Source organism: Alexandromys fortis, unplaced genomic scaffold (assembly GCF_014885135.2).
Source record: "Alexandromys fortis isolate MF-2015 unplaced genomic scaffold, M_Fortis_MF-2015_v1.1 scaffold_15, whole genome shotgun sequence".
Taxonomy (NCBI): domain Eukaryota; kingdom Metazoa; phylum Chordata; class Mammalia; order Rodentia; family Cricetidae; genus Alexandromys; species Alexandromys fortis.
In genome coordinates, this window is record NW_026067911.1 from 5,516,637 (window position 1) to 5,524,480 (window position 7,844).

The window sequence follows — 7,844 nt, forward strand, 5'->3', positions numbered from 1 at the left end:
TTCTGGGGATCGCTTTCAAAATATACACTTTATTATTATACGCTGACCTCGGTGGCGTGGGGTGGCAATAAAAGAAAGAGGCAGGGAGATCTATCTAGCCCCCTTGGGCTATAATTATTAGAAATTAATTGGGTTCAGGACCCTGGGTAGCCTAGCTAAATTAATAGCTTGTCTAGTGGTTTAAATCCGAATTTTCAGTCCACAGGAGAGAAAGGGAGAGCGTCACAGACATGAAATGCAGACCCAAGGGACGCCTGAGTTTACTTGCAAGACACTCATCTATTAAACAGTGTCCAGAATACATTGGAGCTGGGGAGAGGGGGCGGGAGCGACCAGAAAGAAGAAAGGAGTCAAGACCAGGAGGGAGGCTGAGAGTGTACAGAAAGGTCTCGAGTTGATTTTATTCGATTTTTCTTGTCTGCATTGTTTTCGGGAGGGGTTGCATTTAGGGGTTAAAATCAAAAATAAAGATCCCGTGCACTCGGAGCTGTCGCGCTGGAGTAAAAGTGAAAAGGGAGCCTTAGGCAAAAGGAAATTACTGCGAGCCCGCGTGACCTTTCAGGGAGGTAATCAATCAAGTGATCAACAGGGATATTTATCATCGCTATATAGGACGACTTCGGCCCGCAAGGGCGGGGTGGGGGTGGAGGGGGAGCAGGAGAGGGTGGAGACACGCGCACGTTCACACACTCGCGAAAGTTTGAACAAACCCGATGAGCCTCAAAACAGGACACGTAGGCTTTCGGAAATGTCCAGACTCCTGGTTCTGTTTGACTCTCGCCTTCGTCTGTGTAGGCAGAGGCCCCGGGCTAACATCCCCGACCTCAGCCCGTTATGCAAAGGTGTTAACTCTCAACCGCCCGTCCCGCTTGGCCTTGAACACCAAGCTGCTGGCTGGGAATCCGCGGTGCGCGCCGCTTCGAGGCTCGAGCGCCGCGCCAGCTCGGCTTTCCCCTGGATATGGCCAGCTGCGTGAGGATGCGGGGTCGCCCCTCCCGGCCGCACGCAAACCCCGCGCCCCACAGTCTCCTCTTCCTGCGAAATCCTCGTTCTGCGCTGCAGCCGGATCGCGCCTAGCTGCAAGGGGGCCGGGGGCGAGTACACAAGGAGGCAATCAGCGGCCTTGGCTGTCCAGCCACCTCCTCCACCTTGTAAAAAAAAAATCTCCCTTTTGTAAATTGCGTTTCTGATTCCAGGTTTCTTAGCAAACTGATTCTGCCCCATCTCACTAGTCTGCAAACATCCACCTGCCCCCAATTCCAGAAGCCTACAAAACGGATGCTGGTTTATAGGAAAATGCGGTGCTGAGTTTGAATGGTCAGTGCATCACCCCGAACCTCCCAGGTCCCTCAGTCAGCTCCGGAATGATAATCGGTTCTTTCTCAGAGCAAGCCGGCGGAGACTACTGGCCCTCGAGGCTGGAAGCTGTGTACCGAAGGGCCACGGGTCGAGGGTACACGCGCTGCCTCCTGGGTGTGATCCCCGCCTCACGCGGTGCCTGGTCGCCCCAGAGTGGCTCAGAGGCCGCGTGGGTTGGCAGCCCACGAGGAGCTCGCGCTCCCCCGCGCGTTTCTCCGCGGCCCTTTCAGAGCTCCGGGTGCCCAGCGCGGTTTCCTCCCGTACAGCCTAGTCTGCGGCGCCCCCGCCTGGCTTTCCCCGCCGCCGCAGCCCCGAAGCTCCAGCCACGAAGGGCTCCAGCTGTGCACAGTAGCTGCCTAGGCGTGGGGGTGGGAAACAGCTGGGGCGCCCCAGGGAAGCGCGAGTTGGGGTGGGAAGGAGCCCAGCAAGGAGGATTATGAGTGGAGCAACTCCCGGAGCTGCTACTGGCTTAGGATCAGGAGGAACTGCTATACGGGGGCACAAATCTCTCTGTCCCAGGAGGTATGGAGCCCCAGAAGGAAGCCAGACTGTTGGCGTGCAATGCCAGAAGCCTTCTTTAGATCCTTGCCCTGAACAAAGAACCTTCTAGAAGGATGTTGCCAAAGTTTAACGTGCGCGCGAATCACCTGGGAGATCTTGTTAATATGCAGATTGGGATGCAGGAAGTCGGTGGTGTAGCTCCTGCACTCTGTGTTTCTGAGCTTACTTGCAGGTTATGCGGATGCTCCTGGAAGCCCAGCATTGCCTGGAACTTTTAGACTCAAAATCTCAGGCCCGGGTTAGACCTACCAACTCGCAAAGGCATTTTCCCAGGCGAGTCCCGGAAACAGAGTTGGAGAAACATCCCTCTGAAAGTGTCTAGCCGAGTTTTCTGTCTGGTTAGATCAGGGTACTTCTGCAGCCCAACCCCCTTTTCCTGCCTTCATCGCGGGGAGGGGGGTTGTCTAAACCTATTCATTTAAAACCCACACCTCCTCTGGCCTTTGTAGAAATCACTCGTCGCCCAGTTTTGTTGACCTTTGGGTCTTAGAGGCCAAAGGCCTCTGGAGAGGTTTCCAGGATTTCTGTCTGATGGGCAGCGCCCCCCCCCACTTTTTCCTTTGCCCCCTATTTTTCTGTCGTCTCTCTGACTTTTATCCCCCTCTTACGGTTTTTGTTTATGCATCCTTCTTCCCCTCTTAGTTCTGGGCATCCTGAAGACTGCGCCTTAAATGGACCAAAGTTTGAATTTTTCATCTGCAGCGTGGACTTGAGCCACTCTCCCTGTGTGCCCATGCTTGCTATGGCTAAAAGATAGCAATATTCAGACTTCAGGGCATTGTAACTGAGATAAATCCTCAGCCAGCAAGATAGATGTTTAAGGTGTTTGTTTGTTTACTTGTTTTGATTTAAGGAATAAAGTCACACTATGTAGCCCTGGCTGGCCCAGAACTCAGAGAAATTCCCTTCCTTTGCCTTCTAAGTGCCAAGATAAAAGGTGACAAACACCACACCCTGTGAATTTTAAGATTTTTAAGAGTTAATCTATTGAAGATTCAAATGTCCCTGCTCCATTTTAATCAACTGAGTGAATGAATTTAGACAGATAACCGAGTTTCTCTGTGTCCCCCATAATAACTGGAACTACTTATAGTTCCAAATTCTGATGTTCTGAAAGTTAGAATAGACAAGGCTTCATGTGTGTGTGTGTGTGTGTGTGTGTGTGTGTGTGCACGAGAGTGTGCATGTGTGTGTGTATGTGAGTGTGTGTGTGTGTGTGGTCTTGAGCTCTGTCTTTCTCATTCACAGCTGCAATGGGATATTCTCCCCCCTCTGGTCAGTCGGCTGTCTCTGCAAATAACGGAACCCAAGGGTGTGATGTGTATGAAATTGCTGTAACTGGATCTTCACCGTAACCTTGCAGCTTTGAATGGGCACCAGTGTGTGGATGGGTTTGGGTTACACAGTTTTAAAAGATGCTTGTGTCCGTGAGTCCTGACAAATCAGTCCCTAACACCAAGCTACTGTCAATATGTATCACCAAAGAGGGTCCAGACCGTCCCCAGACAGGCTGGCCCAGCAGAGCCCAGCACAACAGAAAGATGCCTCTCTCTTCCCTGGCCGCACAACACAACTTTCAAAAAGGTTATTTCAAGATGTCTACAGTCCCCAGTTACCCTGTTCTGTGAGTTGAAAGCCACAGAGGAATTCCACCAGAAAGCGATTTTTAGCAAAGTTCTTTCTCTTTCATCCTTTTTGAAATCCTTTTCTGTTTCCTCAGCATTTTTCACCTTAACTCTCCACAGCTCTGGCTGCTGCCTTTACTCTCAATACATGAAATCACTGAGGTTAGTTCACTGCCAGGAGATAGGAGATTTGTTATATTTTTTATAGAGGGTACTTTCATATTACTTACTCGGATGTATGGTTGTGGTTGACATGAGAATATCAGCACACAATCAAACCATATCAGTTCTCCTAATGGACTTTAAAGTTTATAATAGATTTCCACAGCCTTTAAAAGCGTGATCTACAGAATCCATGCTGAGACAGTTATGAACAAGACTGTAACAAGAACCTCAGTATTCAATAACTTAATTCTCTTGAACTGAGTCCAAGGCCGACCTGGAAACCTTCAAATTCCTCCATAGAGTGAGTGCGTCCTAAAACCACAACAGTGTGACACAGGTGTGCTGGGTTACAAGAGCCACATCACAATATGGTTACCCGCTTTGTGCTGTTTATTAAATGATGAGTCCTCCAGGACACTAAAAAATACGATTTGACTTCCAAAATTTGATTTATACTCACTTTCCCTAGAAAGGTAGTAGCCATTTTAAATGGTGGTGCATGTCCCATTTCAAACCGCTCAATCCTTTCTTTTTTTTTTTAAAGATTTATTTATTTATTATATATACAACATTCTGCCTCCATGTATGCCCACATGCCAGAGGAGGGTGCCAGATCTCAGTACAGATGGTTGTGAGCCACCCTGTGGTTGCTGGGAATTGAACTCAAGACCTCTGGAAGAACAGCCAGTGCTCTTAACCACTGAGCCACCTCTCCATCTCCCGCTCAATCCTTTCAAAGACGAAGGTCAAGAAGCATTCCACAGCTCTGGGATGGGGAAAACAACAGAAGCAAATGCTGGGCTGATCTACAGAACTCTCCACCTGGAGTACTCAAGTAGGCATGGTAGACAGAGGTCAACAGGTAATGAGCTTTGTTCTAGAAAACACCATGATCTTTACTAGGTATAACTCTGCAAACCAACTCTATCAGCACTTTTAGAACACCCTTCTTAAAACTGAGGAAGAGTTGGGCGGGAAAATAGCAAGTTCAAAGCTAGCCAGAACTATATGATGAGACCCCATCTCAAAACAAAACCACCAGAACACTATAAACAAGCAAAACTCAGAAAGAAGTTTCTATTTTGAGGAATTAAAGAATTCTAAGCCGGGCGGGTGGCGCATGCCTTTAATCCCAGCACTCGGGAGGCAGAAGCAGGCAGATCTCTGTGAGTTCGAGGCCAGCCTGGTCTACAAGAGCTAGTTCCAGAACAGGAACCAAAAAGCTACAGAGAAACACTGTCTCAAAAATTAAAAAAAAAAAAAAGAATTCTAACATTAGCCTGAGCACATACACACATAAAAATAATAGTCTGTAGGAAAAAATATTATCGCCATCCAAGTCAAACCTAGGTTTTCCCCTAATCTGTTTGGAATTGGACTAGAATTCTAATATTGGATGTTCATGGGCACTTTAGAGACAGTTGACTCCTAAATGCAGCCCAAAGAAACCAAGATAATGAAGAGTATTTAGATGTCGCTTTTCTTGTTTTGATAATGTCCTGCCAAAATTTTCATATTCGTGTCCAAACTGTCGAAGGCCAAATTGGCGTGCCACCTTCTTTATCAAACTCAATGAGCAATTCAGCGCTTCACATGCCATCCCCAGTGGGGACATTCAGATGTGTTGCATTGGCTCGAGCACCTCCTTTTTTTTTACTATCTATTTATTTATTTATACAATATTCTGTCTGTGTGTATGTCTGCAGGCCAGAAGAGGGCACCAGACCTCATTACAAATGGTTGTGAGCCACTATGTGGTTGCCAGGAATTGAACTCAGGACCTTTGGAAGAGCAGGCAATGCTCTTAACCGCTGAGCCATCTCTCCAGCCCAGGCACCTCAGCCCAGGCACCTCCTTTTCTGATACATCCCTAACTGTCAGCTTCCTACAGGCATTTCTGATGACATCATTCTACTCCAAGTGCTCAAAGATTCAGTAGAGTGATCTATGCCCTGAAAACCCGGGAATCTGGGACTCTGAAGCAGGAGGATCTCCAGATTGAGACCAGACTGTGGTACATTGTGATATCCTTTCTGAAAAAAAAAAAAATTGTAAGAAATATTCAAAATCTGTCAGTTAATTTTAAGATACAGACCCTTAAAACTGCCTTTCAATTATAGGTATTCTATAGAGGGAAACATGAAGAGGTAGGAGAAAAAAATCAGGTACCCAGCAGCAAAAGCATAAAGAATCTTACTCTGGGGGTTAATGAGATGGCTCAGTAATTAAGAACACCTGTTGCTCTTACAGAGAAGCCAGGTTCAATTCCCAGCCTCCATGTGGCATCTTACAACAGTCTTTAACTCCTGTTCCAGGGGAATTTGACACCCTCCCCTGGCCTCTGTGGGCACCAGCATGCTTTACAGGAGGTCCACAGGTATCCATGTAGGCAAAACACACACTCTCACAGAAAATAATAACAAATAAACCTTTTAAATAGGATAAATCTGCCTGAGGTATGGGATTCAGGAAGAACTAAGTTTGGGACTATGCATTGGGTGCATATTATGACAAAATCATTTATGGATTTGTCTTGGAAAGAATCAGGGAATCTTAATCCTCTGAGTGGGGAACTATGCCGCAGGGAGGCCAAGCAGACTGAGGCGCACTTGGCCTGGCCCTCTGCTGAGATCCAGACAAGCACCACTCACTCCAGTAGCTTGCAGATATAGTTCTTTCCTCCAGCATCAACAATCAATTTCCTGTGGCATTCTTACTTACTCTATATGTTGGCTTTGTCTGGGCCTCTGTTATTTCTCTTCGTGGACCTAAATTCGTTAAGGGAATATTTGCATCTAACTCTTCTCGCACCTAATTCTAACATTTTCTAAATGTAGGGCTTTCGTTTTGAAAGAACTTCCACAGATGCTAGACCAGCTCCCTTTTAAACCCTGCCTCCTTTTCAGTTGTTGGTGTCTTTCTCTTCTCTAACAAGTAATATGTTGGATTTTCTTAGTCTTTGTCAAAAAATCTATCATTTTTTATGCTTGATTCTGAATAACTTCCTTATATCTATATTCAAGTTCAGTATTCTTTCTTTAGTTGTGTCTAATAAGCAATTTAACCTTCCAATTAATTTTTAAACTTTCTAAGATTTATATTTGTTTTAAATGTGCCAATTATTGTTTCATTGGCCCTACTGACTTTTTGTTTTTGACCTCAAGGTTAGGATTTTTTAAAAATTTTAAACATGTTTCCTTTACTTTATGGCTATATTAGTTCCTAGGGTCCTGATTTCTAATCCCATTCTTTGTAATACTGAGCATTGCTGGTGACTTTTATGTCAGCTTAACACAATTTAGAGTCATCTGAAAAGAGAACCTCAGCTGAGAAAATATCTCCACAAGACATGAGATTGGGCTGTTTGGACATTTCTCAATTACTGATCAATGGGGGAAGGGTGCAGTCCATTGTGGGTGGTGTCATTCATGAGTTGGTGGTCCTGGGTTCCATAAGAATGCAGTTTGAGCAAGCCATGTGGAGCAAGCCAGTAAGCAGCACCCCTCTATGGCCTCTACCTCCAGGTTCTTGCCTTATTTGAGTTCCTATACTGACTCTCTTCAGTGATGGACTAAGATATAGAAGCCAAATAAACAATTTCCTTCCCAACTTGCTTTTGGGCATGGTGTTTCATTAGAGCAATAGCCACCCTAACTAGAAAAGGCATATTATTTCCCTGTGTTTTAGAATTGTAAAATGTGGCTTCCCCCACTGCGGAAACTGTGTTCAAAATGACTTGAAGACATATCCTTCCAGGAATGTTTCTGTCCCTTTTTGTCACCGTCTCCAAGGCTATCATCCATTATTTTATTAATGGAACCATCTGAAGTTTCTACTGCACGGAGGAAATGTCATTAAACTACAGATATAGGCTACAGGCCTCTTGGGGACAATTGCCAGGGCACTGTTCTGTTTCCTAGAGGCTAAATGGCTTAGTGGCCTCCTTCTTGTCTCTGTTCGGAATGAGCTAAGAATTTTCCACACTTGTTCAGTCAAAGCGCAGATCTTCCAGATGTGCCTCTATGCTCTTGTTCTGAGCTCTGCCTCCCCAATCACGTCGGACTAGAGCTCTAGGTCCTGGTCCCAGGAATAGTGGAGACCTAAATCTTGAGTTTTCAAGGTATTTGTCTTGAC